The following is a 15,763-nucleotide window of genomic DNA, read 5'->3' as shown; positions in this document are numbered from 1 at the left end:
TTGTTCATTCATTTGTTCAGGCTTATTGCTTGTTTCTACAGTAATTAATTTTCTCCTAATTTATTTTTTAAAGGGGTAAGTTCCCCCATCAGATATAATGGAAATAAGCACATTAAACTTGTATCTAATTTAATTCTGAATTAAAATTTCATATCTTTTTTTAAGCCCCAAATGTTTTGGAACACTTCAGAAATGTGTAGCCTGCAGATCAAGGAGATGTCCTTGAAATAAATCCCATTTTTTGATGGAAGAAATCAAAATTTAGATTTCCCAATGGATTTTGTCATCGTCTCTGCAGAATTCAACTGACTTGTTCATGTTTCTTTTATTTAATGACCATTTTGTATAGGTGAGACAGAAAAGGGAACAGATAACCTTTATGTATGTTGCATTTCAGGACATGGTGTTCAGTTCACTAATGCAGTTGATAGTTTGGAGTTGAAACTAAAATTGTAACAGAAACATATGATTTGGAAGTTTAAAATGTAGTTTAGTCTCTAAAATTTGTTCAAAGAGGGTGCATAAAGTAGGTTTCTGGGGAAGGAATGCATTATAAAAGTGTTTTATTTCTGTTTCTTTTGTGTAGTGATGCCTTTGACATCCAGTATGGTGTAGTTGTCATCCACCTAAAAGAGGGCTTGGACATATCTCACCTTCAGGGACAAGGTAATATTTATTTTATTTCCTCTGGCAAATAGCTGTTATTTTAACACCACTTTCTGAAGATGTTAAATGAAGAATTTGTTTGGTTTTTTTAGCGAAAACCAAAATCACTCTTTTCATAGAATAAAAATTACTGAAAGGAATAGGTCTGTGTGGTGGGTTGACCTTGGCTAGCTCCCAGGTGTGTAGAGAGCTTTATGGCAAGTGCTGGAGGCCACGATGCCTGTGAAGGACCTTGAAGGCTAAAGAAGAAAGAAAGATAAGGTTGGCTGAACGCCTGGAAGACAAATGGGATACGAAGCAAGGCTGGAGCAGATGTGTGATGCCACGTCTTGGCAGCTGGCTGAGAACATGAAACTCACAGAGGTAAGAAAGAAGAGAGAAAAAAAAAATGCAAGAAGTTCAGTACGTTTGTAGCTTAGTAATTAACCAATTATATGTAGCCAAGAAGTGTGTGAACGGTATTGATTAACCAATGATATTTTAGTATGTTGCGCGTGAACAACGAACGAGAATATATAAGCATGGGGTTTGGACTAATAAAGGGTCTTCTGGTCAGATTCAGGAGTCCGTGTCTCAGTCTCCCCAAATGGTGATCCCTATGGTGGAGTTCCAAAACCTTGGAAGAATAAGGACGGAACTGAGCGACAAAGACGACAGCTCGTGGAAGAGGGCTGCGTTCCGGAGGAGACGTCTTGGCTGAACGATCATTCTGCTGGCTGGACCAGGCAGACAACCCAAACCCCGGGGACTAAGGAAACTAAGGAAACAATGCCTGTACGCATCGATACAGGTGAGCAGCCAAGAAACTTTAGAAGCTTTAAGAAATTTTAAGAAACTTTAAAAAATGGGTTCAAATATGTCTGCAGAAGAAAAAAGTATATTAAGGGTGTTTCAGCATATTTTGCACAAAAGAGGAATTGTATATGAAAAAAGTAATCTGGGACTGTTGCTAGCCTGGTTAAAGAGCCAAGGCACCCCAGCAACCTCTACAGAAATATTTGATGTTAAAATGTGAGAGTCAGCAGGAGAGCAAATTTGGGAAAAGGCATCTCGAGGAGACTTGAATGCTAGTCAGGTAATGACTACTTGGAGATTAGTGTTCGAGACATTGAAAGAGATGCGTGCAGAAAAACAGCTTGCAGATATTGCTAAGGAGGCTTGGTCGGAGACTGAGAAGGGGCAGGAAGCCAGTGTAACAACAAAACAAGATGTTGCTCAGCCGACGGAGCCGAGTGAGAGCAAGGCTGACACTGAGCATGTTTCTGATGAACTAGAAGGAGCAGTCGGAGGATTCAGATGAGGATGGACAAGGTGAAAATCTGTTAAATTTACGATTGGAGGATTTACAGTTAAAAAAGGAACAGTCAAAAGTAAGGAAGAAGCAAGTGGTGCGGCAGAGTGCTAATAAGGAAAGCAACAGTGATAATGAAAATGATATCGGGAGACGGATTAAAAAAGAGTGGAGGGGAGTGCACTTGGAAAGTATGAAAGAGGGAGTGCACGTGTTTCCCATGGTATTACAAGATAGACACCCAGGCCAATATCAGGCGTTTCACTGGGAAATGATTAAGGAACTACAGAAAACTGTAATGCAAAATGAACTATATTCTCCTTTCACACAAACTTGATTAGAGAATGTGATGATGGGTCCGCAGCTAGTGACTGTTAGAATGGATCCGTGACAAAGTGCTGGACTTTCCACCTGATGGCACTTTGCAAATTCCTGCCTGGTAAGTGGTCAGCAGACAATTGTATGATGATGCTGCGCAGGGGGACTCCGCGTCGGGAATGCATTTAGCACCTTGGTGGCAAATTCTGACTACTCTTCGCCAAGTGTGGACTAATTCTACTAACAGTGCTAAACCAGGGGAAGCTGTAAATTCCAACGACAGTGCGACTCTTCTCGACACACTGTCAACGATGGTCTCTGCCCCCAAAGCTCCTGTCACTAATTGCAGCAACCCTCACAACACAGGACCAAGCACTGGAACAGGACAACTCGGACAATGATTTTATTGACACTGATAAACCTTTTGATCCAGGTCCTATAGATCCAGAAAAGGAGCTAGACCTTTTTCCTCCCTCCCCCGGTGCATTGACTGTATTTTCGGGGAGGGTGAAAGGGGGTCTGAGGGATTGGTGGCAGGAATGCAAGTGGGAAGAGCTTAAGCGAGGAGATTTGGGAGTCGCTGTGGCATGTTCAGTATTTTGTTAGACAAATCAACCTCCAGAGTGGCAGCTTGTGCAATACGAGGCTGTTAAAGAGTTAAACAAAGCAGTGCAGGAAGGGAGGATTCATAGTACATTTGCTATGTCCCTTCTTTAAGTAATTGAAGAGCCTTATACACTCACACCACATGACTGGAAGTCATTGCTTTGTATGGTACTAACTCTGATGCAGTAAATGATGTGATTATCTAATTTTTGTGAGCTATGTGTAGTGGCCTTGACTGAAAACCTTAATCGGGGAATTGCTGTTAACTATGAACAGTTGGCTGGAGAAAATAATTGTGCCGATTCTGTGACTCAGGCAAAGTATCCCAGGGACAACTATTTGCAAATGAAGGAGATGGCTATTAAGGCAGTCCGGATGCGGGAGTCTGGTTGAGCCTCTAGTGAGTCGTTCGCCACAGTCTTGCAGGGTCCTAAAGAGTCATATACTAACTTTATTGATCGGCTTCAGAATATTTTGCAACAAGTCGAGCATGAGGAAGCTCAAGGGTTGCTTTTAAAACAACTAGCTATGATAATGCCAATGAAAATTGTAAACGGGCAACTTTCAATTGCAACCCCAACATGTGTCAAATGATTGTAATGCAGAACTCACAGCAGACTGTAACTCTCAGGTTGAGTTCTGGAATGCAGCATAACACATTTTTGCTTCTCTAATCTCTTCTGTAGGAATAGTACACGCTCTTAACTTGCTTAGTAAATTAGGCTGCTAGCTTGCTAAAGAAAGTAATACTACAAATACTATTTTTTTTTCTGGCTTTTTAATAGATGTTGATTCTGTCCGTCATATGTTGCTACAGAACCAAGATGCTATTGATTTTTATTATTGGCACAGGGACATGGGTGTGAAGACTTTGATAGGATGTGTTATGTGAATCTGAGTGACCATTCTGAATTAATTGACAAAAGTATACAAAACTTAAAAGCCTTAAACAAAGATCTGCAGCAGAGCCAGGGGCGGGATGCCTTTGGTCTCTTCTCACGGCTGGGAAACTTTGGGCCGTGGATCAAAAGTATTACAGGATTTATTATAATTACCTTAACCACCTTATTGATGTTTGCCTTATGTCTCCCATGCCTTTTTTCATGTATTCAGCGTTTAGTTCATTATAACATAAATCAAGTCATGGTCACCCAGCTACACATAACCTTTGCCTTGTTGCAATTAACAAGCAAAGAAGAGGAGGATAGACAATGTCTGAAGAGAGATATAGGAGAGGAAGATGGAGAATATCTCACCTAACAGGAGATGAGAGAACAGCTAGGTATTGTGAAGGAGAGTAGGAAAGATGAACATGGTTATCTAGTGATAAATAGGTGTCTGCATGCTTGTAGTGATATATAGCTATGTAACTGCATGAATGGTTCCTGCCCTGAGCCTGGTGGTGCATGCAGCTGCGGTTTGTGTCCGGGCTCAGAGATGTAAATATGGGCTTCTCTGTTAAGGTAAAGTGTCTGGTTGCATTAAAAAAAAAGTGACTTTAATAAGACTTAGAAAAACAATTGTGAACATAAGAACTTTTTCCAGTTACTCTTCTGTTTCTAGAAATATGCTTTTTCATCATGTGTGTTTTTCGGTTAAGGGGTAAAATGTGGAAACTAGATGTTAGGATGACAACTCCAACCTAATCTAATTCCAAGCAATTTGAGATAAAATGGACTTCTGAATTTTGTTCATAAATTATAATGGAGTGCTACATATATATAAATGCTAGAACATAACCCTATTTCAGTGTGACCAGAATTTAACATACAACTGCATCAGCATATTGACAGAATATCTTTTGAATTATTTCTTTTTTTTTCTTAACCTCTAAATTGGGAACAGCTCAAGGTGAAAAGACTGTGCTGGTGCTTCAGAAGGAATAAGTGTTCTTTGTGTACAGGTGAATTTAACACAGCTGAAAATTTGTTTTGGGTTAAAAGTCAAATATCTGTCACACCTTCATCACCACCACCACAACCTTTAAGGTCAGTGGAAAAAGTATTCTGTACTCCGTTGCAGCGGTGAAACTTCAGTTGAGCTGCATTAGTTTGTGTACTTAACTGCAACTCCTTTGGTGAAAATGAAGTTGTCATAGAAGTTAGACTTTAACTTGAGTAACATACCATTTGATACCTTGTAAGTGAGAAAGATTGTGTCCCGACAGCATGCCATTTCCCATACTTGTGCCTAGAATTATACTTGAAATCAGCTTGCGTGTTAAGTTTAAATGTAATCACACAGATATCTCAAAGTCCACAAAGATACAGTACTGCTTAGGGTATTCTTGCAGTATAGCAGGTGCAAAACCAGTTTTAAAGTTATGATCTAAAGAAGCGTTTTCTTTCAGGAACACCATTTTTCACTTCTAATAGATCATACACAATACAACATAATATCTCTCCATAAAGTGTCTTGTGGATAGAACGCATTCTACAAATTTGTATTAGAAATAGATGTTTGTATATTTAACCTGATGAAGTTGCCTAAGCTAAAGGATCATGACCTAGGTATTGTTATGAAGCTCAAAGACAGTGACAACAGTGATGGAGAAGAGTGATTTAACATGTAGATGATTTATGGTTCATACAGGACTACATTTAATTCCAGTAATGATCTAAAGGTGTCCGTTCAGCTGTTTGTTTAGTTCTAAGTTTTCATTGTATGCTTTCAGGTTCTTTGAAAAACAGCAATAACAGTTGAACAATTATTTCAAGTACAGCTTTGTTCTACACAATTTCCACTTCCATGCTTTAGAATGGAGGCACAGTGGAACACTCGCCCAAGTGCAAGATTTCAAGAGCTTTTAAGTAGGTTTTATCTCTTTTTTTTTTTAGGATAGAAAATGTTTCTTAACAGCTTATATATAGAATTTTCAGGTTAAACACAATTTCTCATGCTCATTTATTTGATTAGAAGTTTCTGATGGAATATTATAATAAAATTTCCATAGCTTATTGCATGTTCTTATAAATAATCATAAACCTATATGTAGACCTCTGTATGAAATGCGCTGATAAGAAAAGTTTTACATTTTGTGAACCTGATTGAAATGTACAAATGTACACATAAAATAAGGCTAAAATTGGTAATTAAGTAATGAGAAAAAAAAAATTAAAAAATGAACAGTCCATAACATGTTAAAGCAACTTTTTGAAAAAAAACCAAACCAAAACAAAACCAAAACCTAAAAGGGGGAATTGTACAGTATGGAGACAGTGGGTTGTTTTGACATTGATAATGTGCAGCTGTGGCCTTGCTTTGACGATGTGCAGCTGAGATCTTGCTGCAAAGAGTTAAATAAATTTGAGGGAGTATGAGAAGAAACCAGGATGAGACAGAAACAAAGGAGGAATGTGATCTCACCTCTAGAAGATAAGGAAACAGCATGAACAGTAGAGAGTAGCCTATAAGTGAACAGTGCTAAGGAATGCGTTGTATGAACCTTTCGGACCATTCGAAGTCAATTCACAGTTAGTTACAAAAATTGAAGGACATGTCAAATGACTTACAGCATGAACTATCAGGAGATTGGTTGCGGAATCTTTTTAAGTCATGGGGAATCACCAGATGGTTGCAGGAGCTTACAATACACAGAGGAATGTTGTTATTTGTAATTGTAGTTATATTGATGATTATTCCCTGTATGTTGAATTGTATAAGATCTATGATTCAAAAGCAGTTTAACCTGTATGTTGTTTCTGTTCAAAATAAAGAAGGGGGAATCGTAGAGAGCTTTATGGCAAGTGCTGGGGGCCACGATTCCTGTGAAGGACCTTGAAGGCTAAAGAAGAAAGAAAGTAAGATAAGGTTGGCTGAATACCCAGAAGACAAATGGGATATGAAGCAAGGCTGGAGCGGATGCGTGATGCCACGTCTCGGCGGCTGGCTGAGAACATGAAACTCACAGAGGTAAGAAAGAAGAGAGAAAAAAAAATGCAAGAAGTTCAGTACGTTTGTAGCTTAGTAATTAACCAATTATATGTAGCCAAGAAGTGTGTGAACAGTATTGATTAACCAATGATATTTTAGTATGTTGCGCGTGAACAACGAACGAGGATATATAAGCATGGGGTTTGGACTAATAAAGGGTCTTCTGGTCAGATTCAGGAGTCCGTGTCTCAATCTCCTCACAGGTGCTCACCAAGTCGCTCTATCACTCTCCCTCCTCAATAGGACAGGGGGAGAAAATACAAAGAAATGCTTGTGGGTTGAGGTAAGGACAGGGAGATCACTCACCAATTACTGTCATGGGCAAAACAGACTTGACTTGGGAAAGGTTAATTTAATTTATTGCCGATTAATAACAGAGTAGGATAATGCAAAATTACATCAAATCTAGAAACACCTTTCCTCCACTCCCATCTTCTTGCCAGGCTCAAAATCACTCCAAAATCTTCTGCCTCCTCCCCCCTCCTCAAGTGGCACAGGGGGATGGGGAAAGGGGGTTGCAGCCACTTCATAACTCTTTGTCTCTGCTGCTGTTTCTTCCTCATGCTCTTCCCTTGTTCCAGTGTGGGGTCTCCCACAGAATACAGTCCTTCATGAACTTCTCCAACATGGGTCCTTCCAATGGGCTGCAGTTCTTCAAGAACTGCTCCAGAGTGGGTCCTTTCCATAGGGTGCAGTCCTTTAGGAATGGACAGCTCCAGCATGGGTCCCCCACGGGGTCACAGGTCCTGCCTGAAAATGCACTCCTTCTGGGTTCCTCTCCATGGGCTGCAGTTTCTGCCAGGACCCTGCTCCAGCATGGGACATCCACCTGCTCTAGCATGGGGTCCCCCACAGGCTGCAGGGTGGATATCTGCTCCACTGTGGTCATCCATGGGCTGCAGGGGGACAACCTGCCTCACCATGGTGTTCACCATGGGCTGCAGGGGAATCTCTGCTCTGGCACCTGGAGCACCTCCTCCTCCTCCTTCTTCACTGACCTTGGTGTCTGCAGAGTTGTTTCTCTCACATATTCTCATTCCTTTTTCCCAGCTGCTGTTGCACAGCAGTTTTTACCCCTTTTTAAATATGTTATCACAGAAGCACTACCACTGTCACTGATTGGCTCAGCTTTGGCCATCGGCCAGTCCATCTTGGAGCTGGCTGGAACTGGCTTTGTCCAACATGTGGGCAGCTTCTGGTGTCTTCTCACAGAACTCACCCTTGAAGCCTCCCTGCTACCAAAAACCTTGCCACAGAAACCCAACACAGCCTGACATCTGTAAGAAGTATACCCTATGTTCAGCAACAGAATTTTTTTTAATATATATACAACTATCTTTATGTGTAAGCTGTATGTACTTGCTTCCCAATGACTTAATGTTACTGAAAGAAAGAGGCTACCAAATTGACATCAATTACTTAAGACCCTAGTCTAGAAATTAAGAAAATATTTTAGCAAAAGTTGCATGAGCCAGTAATACTGTTATGTATTTTTTTCCCCTTACCTTAGCAGCTTAGAGACCTCAACAGAAGTCTGTCTTAAGTTTGGAAAGGTTTTGTATTTTCAATGTAGAAGACTTGCTTGCACTTTGTAGGTATTTCTCTTAAGTCCACTAGCATAATTTTAGTTGCATTTCGAGCACAATCATGAAGGAAGCCTTTGAACTTCATTGGCAACTGTCTACTGAATTGATAATGTATAATTTGTTTGTAGCCTGCTCCATGCAGTGTGGCTACAATGAGGAAGACTGCTTGTGGCATGCAACTCATGCTGTGTAGGTGGCACCCTGTGGAAAGAGAGGATGTTTTTTCCTTCCCTGGAAATATACAAAGGTGTTAGGATTTAGGGAGAGGCAGAGAACTTATTGCTATGTACAAGAGGGCAAAGCAGTATGAGAAAAACAGTAAGGAGTGGCCTGTTTTTCACACAGGACACTGCTGAGATTGGGAAAGCATAACTTCAAGGTGTCAGAAAAGTCTTATTAGTATCCACGGGGGTCTGTGTTGAGTTTGCTTCAACTCAACCATCAAGTAGCTCAACTGAAGCCAATCCTGGAAGAAAACTTGGTGGTCTGGGCCGTGGCTGGGGCCTTGTCTAAGGCTCATCCTCCACTTGGGGTTAGACTTTGTATTTTTTCTCCTTTTGCATGGAAAATGTTGCACCAATATCCTCCCCCCACATATGTTTAAACAAAAACCAAGGTCTCCATGTCAGATAGAATTAGTAGTGTGACACCATTAATATAATAGCAGAGAATGTGATAACTTTACCACACGTTTCATACTTAAGGCATCTTGTCAGCCATAGAGTTCCATTAGCAACACTTGAAAAACTCTTTCGCTATACAAATGCTTAGTTAACATTATTCTGGTATCAGTAGCTGTCTTTTGTAATTATTGTTTCTTTTATTAAAGTTGGGGGGGGGTGGTTGGTGTCCTAAAGGCTTTTCCTTTTGATCAAAGGAGGAAAATTTTTGCTAAAATGAGAAAAATTTCTAGCCAATGTTTCTGTTTAGCTCTTAATTTTTTCAAATTCTATTTATGCCAGAGGTACTGTGTATTGATACTTTTACATTTTTAAAATATGCATATAATATAAACATGAAGTTTGTACTTTCTCAGTAGTAGCTAGCTGTTTTATGTTTAACCTACAGTAATGCGATAGACACCAAAAATCTGGGAAGGAAGTAGCAGGAATCTAAAGCTATTTTCAAAGGAGGAGCCTCTTTGTACTTTGAATCAGTTTTTATAAGTTTTTGTTGTTTTCCATAGCATAGCAGTTGTAGTATAGTTTAACCAACTGTGAACTATTCCAGTACAGTCACATATCTCTGTCTGATACCATTTGGCACAAAGAAGTGGTTTATAATGCATTTCTTTGCTTCCTCAAATAAGAGATACTCTCATTCTAAGAAAAATCTACATGTTCCAAGGATGTCATAGTAAAAGTGGATTATAGCAAGAAGGCTGAGACAGATGCTTTTTCTATAGCTTTTGTTCTGTCATCTAGTGAAAACACTCCTGTTCTACATAAAGGTAACTTTCTAGTTAGCAATGAAACTTGAATTCTCACTCTTTCTCTCTCTGGTTCTGTTTTCATTCTCTCCCCCACCTTCCCCCAAGGAATTAGATAAGGTTGGGTTTTTTGGTCTGGGGAACTGAAGTGTCTTATGCTTTTCTAGCCATTGATGTCTAATCATTTAAGTATTTTGTTTTAGAATTTACCAGTACATAAAATAAATCTTTGAGCTCTAGGCCTCTAAATAAAATAGTTGGTAGACTACAAACTACAATGAATATTTTTTTTGTTTTAAATAGTTAATGAGATTGGTGAGAAGCAGTCCATAAAGCTATATATTGAAAGTGCTACTAAATTTATGAAGGGTTCATTACCTCAGACTAGAATTTTTTATTATATTCATATTAACAGGCACAAATAATTCAAGATACGATACTTTAACATTAACTGTCTTTCCTCTTTTTAAGGAAAAAGCTTAAAGTGACTTTATAGTTAAATGAGAAATGTTTGGATTTGTTTCTTGGGTGCGTTTCTTTTTAAGTACAAGTCATTCTTAGGACGCTTTTTTCATATGAAAACCCATTTCATTCTACATCTTTATTTTCTAAGGTTTTTTTTTAATATAAAACAGTTGTGTTTTCATTAACATCACAAAGGAAATTAACCTTTTCATTTTTTATTTTTAAACATGTTCCAGAGGACGAGGAGGATGGAAAGACTCCAATGCAGTCACTGTTGAAAAAAAGCAGGCATTTTTCACCATTTTGTGTTAAATCATTCTTTCGCGTTATTAATTTTTATTTTCCTTTCACACTCTTTCTTGTATATGCACATGTGTGTGTGTACCAGAGAGAGAAAATATCAACCATACAATGTTAATTTTTTTCTTTATACTTGAGTTGGAATATGGTCGGTTCATCTTCAAGGATTAGGTTGTAGTAAAATGAAAGTTTGTGCAAGTTCCCAGAACAGGATGTTACTGTGTATGCACAGTAGGATTGTGTATGCATCCAAAATATGATTGTTGGGTGGTTTGGGGTTTTTTGGTTGGTTGGTTGGTTTTGAGTGGGTTTTGTTGATTCTTTTTTTTAACTTTGTTCTTTATAATTTATATTGAAATGTATCCAGGAGCTTGCTTAGTTCTCTGAGTCTCAGGCATTTTACTGGATCACTACTTGATTTAGGAGTAAGGGAAGGATTATCTAGTGTTATACTCTCAAGGGTTGTTTCAGTCTATTCAATAGATCTTCTGAAGCCATAGTTGTTGGTATAGTATTTGGAATTGTTCAATAGCTTACAAAGCAAAGGATAATATAGACAAACAGTGAGATTATTGTCTGAAATAACATGAAGTAGTCATTCAAATAGTATGAATAGAGATTAATTAGGATGAATTAAGCAGTTCTTGGTTTATTTTAGTCTTTTTTTGAAAGTTAAGCAAATACTTTTGCCTCGACTAAAATACATCCAACTCTTTTGACATTTACTTCATAATTTTGACAGCTAGAAGCTGTTATTTTTTAATAATGGAAAGTGAGATTTCAGCTTGAAGTACAAGATGGCAGTTTGGAAGAAGTCCCAGTATGCAATATAGTAGTATAGTAATTTAAATCAGTCACAGATGTACTCTGAATTTAAAAATTCCTAATAAGGCAAGGACTGAGATGAATATCAAACTCATGTTTCTTGTTCAAATGCAGATTTAAGCTAAGGGAAATCAGTTAGGTTTTTTTCTAGAGTTCTTTTATATATTTATATGTATTTAATTGAAAATGCCATTGTAGTCTTGTTTTAATAAGTATCTATACATTAGATACAACAGCTGTCCTGGTTACACAAAACTAGTCTATATTGTGCTTCAGAGCCTTGCACATGTAAAACAGTACTTTCTACAAAAGACAGAATTTCAACAGTGGGAGCTAGCTTTTCTATTGACCAGATGCTTAAAAAAAAATGGATTTAAGGAATGAAGAACAGTGCTTAGGAGGTGGTTCTTATTTATAAATTAGAGTCTATATGTTTCTCAGGGGAGTAAGATTTTTGTCATGCAAGAGCAATGCAACAGCACATGATCTAATGCTCTGAAGTATGTATGTGATATTAGTTAAATTGTTCAGGCAAATGACTATGTAAAGTTCTTGCAAATTATTTATTTGTCAAATGTCAGCTAGATGACTTGAAGGTATAAATCTGTAGCTGCTGAACTTGTGAGTTTGTGAACTCCCTAAATATAGCTTAGTATATATCTATTCAATCAAAATTTGGAGTCTAGAAAAAGAAAATTTTAAAATTACTTCTATTTCAACTTACAGATATCACAAAATATTAAGATGTTGCATTTGGGCTTTGGGGTTATTAAGCAAAACAGTTAAAAAATAACCTGCCATTAGATATTTTTTCCAGACTCAAATGGCCCATCTTCTCCTTTAAATTTGGCTGACCAAAGACTTCTTCATGTTAGTACCCAGTTTCAAAAGAAACAAGGCAAAAGCAATATTGATGTCCGATGGCTCTTTGATGATGGAGGCAATGTACTTTGTACTTTATCAACAAGTGTTTGGAAAACAATATTGAAGTGATTTTGAATTAATTGTTGATAGATATCTTTCAGTCCATACATAGATTACAAAGTTGTACTATTAAACGCTCTTCTTAGAAGATACTATGTTTTCTGATACGTTCCTAAACTGGTCAAAATGCAGGTTTGACACTGTTGATTCCTGTCGTGGTTTAACCCCAGCTGGCAACCAAGTACCACGCAGCTGCTCGCTCACTCCCCCCGCAGCCAGAGAGATGTGGAAGAGAATCAGAAAGGAATGTAAAACTCAAGGGTTGAGATGAGAACAATTTAATAGGTAAAGCAGAAGCCACACACGCAAGCAAAGCAAAGCAAAGCAAAGCAAAGCAAAGCAAGGAATTCATTCACTGCTTCCCATCAGCAGGCAGGTGTTCAGCTGCGGCGAATGAAGAGACGGGACGCAGCTTGATGCAAGCAAATGTCAATTTATTGTACAGAAGCACGCGTTTTTATACACTTTCAGAAGCTGCGCGTTTTAAACAGATTGGTTCTTGAAGCTAAGCCTTGCATACTAGGCAATCCCTGATTGGTGGTTAACTACCATCAATTAACAGCAAGGTGTTACCTTTCCTTGGCGCCATCCGTCTCCCACTCCCCTGTGCTCTGTAAACATGTCTCATCATGTTAATTGTTGTCTAGACAAGCTCGAGCACATTCCCCTCAGCTAACTGATTGCCACGCATGGTCCTAGTTTCCAGCCCGCTCCTGCATTCAGCCATCCCCAGGAAAGCAGGGCTCCATCATGCCTAATGGTTATTCAGGAAGACAAATGCCATAATGCTGGATGTCCCGTCCCGTCCCGTCCCTTCTTCTTCCCCCAGTTTATATACCAAGCATGATGTCATATGGTATGGAATACCTCTTTGTCTAGTTTCAGTTACCTGTCCTGGCTGTGTCCCTTCCCAGTCTCTTGTGCCCCTCCAGCCCTCTCACTGGCAGGGCCCAAGAAACTGAAAAGTCCTTGACTTAGTATAAACATTACCCAGCAACAACTAAGAACATCAGTGTGCTATCAACATTGTTCTCACATCAGAGCCAAACACAGCACTGCACCAGCTACTATGAAGAAAATTAACTCTATCCCAGCTGAAACCAGGACAGTTCCTTATCTTCTTACAACCTAGAAAAAGTGGAAAGATTGTAAGATCAGAGTGTTCGTTGGTGGAAAAATAAACAGTATTGATCATAACAGAAGAGCGTAAGTTTGCCTCTAAAAATTTTATTTCAAATGCTAACATAGTATACATTAGATGACTTTCTCTTACAAGTAGCCTTCTTTCAATTGTTCTGTAGCAGAGGTTTAATCATACTCTCTTCTCCCTCCACCAGAATAGTTCCATTCCCCCAAATTATGTTGAATGAGATACCTCAGGTTACACTAATTTTTCTGTAATGTTGTCTGGCACTAATGTTGTCTCTGTTCCTCAAATATTTTCTGGGGTGGGCTTTAAGGAAGGGCTCTTCTCTTATTTTATGCTTTTAAAAATTTATTTTCCGAAGTATGTTGATCTGTAGCAGTATGGCAGATTTGTATAATAGTTCTGTTCAAACAGGGATTTTTTCCCCTCTACTTCTATCACACTTGAGGGGTGGTGTGGGTGGTGTTTGTTTTTGTTTTCAAACTAGTGTTTTTAGTACCAAGTGCCTGACTACCTTGTAAATTATAAAAGAAATGCTCGCTGTATAAAGGCTTGTTTTTCTGATGCAGGATGGCTACTTTGCTCAGCAAATTTCAGATAGATTTCTCAGACATCATCATCCTTGGAGATATTAATACTAAGCCAAAGATAGAAAAGTAAGTCTCAAAAAAATCACCCCAAAAAACCTGATTGTAAGGTGAAGTCTTCATTTATTTCATGAATTTAGAATATTTTGTTCTTAAGAATTTTGATAAAGTAGGTCCTATAACATAGTTCCCGAAAAACGCGAGAAATTAAATAAGCTATAACTATTTTATGATTCTAGAACTTTCTATTTTATAACATTGGGTTTTTTAAATTTCTGGTCTTTAGACTGTGTGGTGGGTTAACCTTGGACTGCAGCCAGACCCCTACAAAGCTGTACTCTCACTCCCCCTTCTCAGCAGGACAGGGGTAAAAAGTAAGATGAAAAATCTTATGGGTTGATACAAGGACAGAGAGATCATTGTCATGGTTTAACCCCAGCCAGCAACTAAATACCACGCAGCTGCTTGCTCACTCCTCCACCCCACCCCCAGAGGGATGGAGAGGAGAACTGGGGAAAAGGTAAAACTCAAGGGTTGAGATAAAAACTAATTAATAATTTAAATAAAATAAAAACAATAATAATAATAACAATTATAATGAAAAGGAGGGAGAAGGGGAGAGGAATAAAATCCAAAGGGAAGGGAGAAAAGAAAACTAGTGATGCACAGTACAGTTGCTTACCACCCACTGACCAATGCCCAGCCAGTCCCCAAGCAGCGATTGGCAGGCTCTGGCCAACTCCCTCCAGTTTATATACTAAGCATGATGTTCTATGGTATGGAATACCCCTTTGGCTAGTTTGGGTCAGCTGTCCTGGCTGTGTCCCTTCCAGTCCTCTCTCTAGCAGGGAATGAAAAGCTGAAAAGTCCTCTACTGAGTATAAACACTACTTAGCAACAACTAAAAACATCAGTGTGTTATCAACATTATTCTCACACCAAATCCAAAACACACTACTATACCAGCTACTGGGAAGAAAATTAACTCGATCCCAGCTGAAACCAAGACACAACCCCAGGTCCTTTTCTGCCAGCTAGCTTTCCAGCCACTCTTCTCACTCCTCTCTCCCATAGCATGAAGGTTGTTGCTGATATACTGACTAGTACCATATTTGTTTTAATATGGCTGTTCTCTTTATTGTTCCAGTATTGCAGCTTTTGAAGAAATGATAGAAGCATTCAGACTTCATGAAGATGATAAAGAGCAAGAAGTTGTAGATAAAATGAAGGAGAGTGAACCCTGGAGGATAACAGATAATGAACTTGAGCTTCACAAAACAAAGGTGCTGTATTCTTTGAATAGCTATGCTAAATGTTGATTTTTTTCCTCTCCTCCTACTGGCATTTGTGGATATAATAAGCTGATTCTTGTTATTATCTTCCATAGATGCTTTTATGAATAACTCATGGAAAGCAGCATCTTTATAGTTAATGAACTAGTTAATTCTTTGCTGTTCCTGATGTCCACAAACAACCCCAAAACTTTTCAGTGAGATACTTGCAGCAACACATTCTTTTGTCTGCTGATTGATAGCTTGTTTCTGCAGACACTAGCCAGCAGGCTAACAAAACTTCAGCTGACCTGAGAACAACAGAACTATAAGAAATGGCTAACTCCAAATGTTT

The 15,763-nt window shown here is 38.7% G+C and overlaps 1 pseudogene; it reads left to right on the top strand.

Moving 5' to 3' along the window:
- LOC129734895 (solute carrier family 12 member 2-like) overlaps positions 1-15,456 on the top strand; it is a 31,495-nt pseudogene extending 16,039 nt beyond the window's left edge.
- Positions 15,457-15,763: the final 307 nt, after the last annotated feature.

Source organism: Falco cherrug (assembly GCF_023634085.1).
Source record: "Falco cherrug isolate bFalChe1 chromosome W unlocalized genomic scaffold, bFalChe1.pri SUPER_W_unloc_1, whole genome shotgun sequence".
NCBI lineage: Eukaryota > Metazoa > Chordata > Aves > Falconiformes > Falconidae > Falco > Falco cherrug.
This window is presented reverse-complemented; position numbering and strand designations above follow the sequence as displayed.